The sequence below is a fragment of the Olea europaea genome, chromosome 15, assembly GCF_002742605.1.
Source record: "Olea europaea var. sylvestris chromosome 15, O_europaea_v1, whole genome shotgun sequence".
In the NCBI taxonomy this organism is placed as follows: domain Eukaryota; kingdom Viridiplantae; phylum Streptophyta; class Magnoliopsida; order Lamiales; family Oleaceae; genus Olea; species Olea europaea.
Genome location: NC_036251.1, coordinates 27,910,857 through 27,912,632, shown reverse-complemented (window position 1 = coordinate 27,912,632; position 1,776 = coordinate 27,910,857).

Genomic DNA, 1,776 nt, shown 5'->3' with positions numbered 1-1,776 from the left:
TTTTCACATATTTACACATCAAAATGGAACCTCCACATACTAGAATCACAACCAATCTACTGCATTAAGACTCTTGAGTCTTGACGCTTTCAACTTTTTTTGTCAAAGTTTACCTTACTTCTTCATGAATTTCAGTGTGACCATTTCAAGATTTCCAATCAGGTCTATTTGATCATAGTAAAAAGCGATGTATTTGCATTGTGGAACGGGTCCCTTCTTAAAGGGGGTGCAACAGGTAGTACCTTATCAAATTCAATGGCAAACTCCTGTAAGACCAAGGGGATATTAGTAAAATCTCCACCTTTTAACACATTGCTCACCGTCAGAGAATCAATGGACATGATCACCGCAAGCACTCCCAACGCATCTTTGCAAATCTCCTAGAGCGCCCACATTACTCTTCCAATATGTCATAGTTACATATCAGCCCTCCGGCTTTTCTTCATATATACATGAAATTATATTGTACTATTGTTTAATACATGACAATGTTATTAAGTCAACCGTTACTATGATTTTTCTTTAAAGAAAGTGAGGTCAAGTAGACCCGTCCATACTCTAGATGTGTGTTAATGTTATATAACAACATATGTAGATAATGTGATGATAGGACTTATCATTGATGGTCAAAGGAAGACATTGTTGCCATCTTCGTTTGTGACAATATCGTACTCATTTTGCAATGCTTAAGTTTTGCATTACGTAGGAAATCAAATAGAATTTGGAGGAATTGCGGCAGCTTAAAGGATGTTTCAACACTTCCAAGAGTGTCGGCTAGCTATCCCTAGTCAACCATGCTCAAACCGGTCGTGATTTGAAGATTTTCATCCACATTTTGGGCACTTGAAGGATACACAACAGCACAAAAGGCTCTAGTCATCTGCACGGCTAGCTTTAACAAGGTTCTCTACACACTTGCATCCATGGTTGAATATGAAATATGTCATGACTTCAAACTAAAAAAAAATCGATTTATCTTCAATTTAAACAAAAAAATGAGACTGGGATTTACCGGTATTATTCCCAATGGACACAGCATAACTTGCTTGGAGGGTGTTGCGATGCAATTTCCATCGGAGGCTGGCTATTCACCGTGGCACTCCCAATGCCATGCCATCATTAATCAAACATCTATAAAGGTGATGAATTACGTTTTGAAAGTCGTACATGTTCTACCCATATAACCTAAACATCAAATGACAAAAATCAGTTTCTAATTTAAAACAACCAGTTTCTTGCATTTTAATACACTATTATAGTTCAATAAATGTGAAAGAAACAAGTCTTGAGCTGGTGAAATAAGTCATAACAAACCAATTAAAGAATTCATATTCGGTAAGATGAATTTACCAGAAGGAGCCATGAGGCACATCCTGCGCACTAAACAGCCAGAGGCAAGCCTCTCGTAAACTGGCAATGCAAAAGAATCTGCCATTAAAATTAGGATAGGATGCCGTCGTTGTGCCTCTTGCATTACTGGTGAAATTCCACCTTGCAAACCGGAACGAATGGTGATAGCACTTGCAGCTCTGCAGCCATCTATCGATCGCTCAATACCCAAAAAAATGGTCAAACAGCTATTGGGATTGAAAACTAGATAGTAGAATTAGATATTAAAAAATAAAAATAAAAAGGTTGAACCCCAACCTTGAGAGTCCTCACCGCCCCGCCCCTAAAGCTTTGTGAGGGAGATAAATCGCGGAATATGTCCCAGCAGGTTAGGGAACAAGAGCCGCCTGTAGACTGTGCCTACAAGGAGTCCAATTTCATATATCA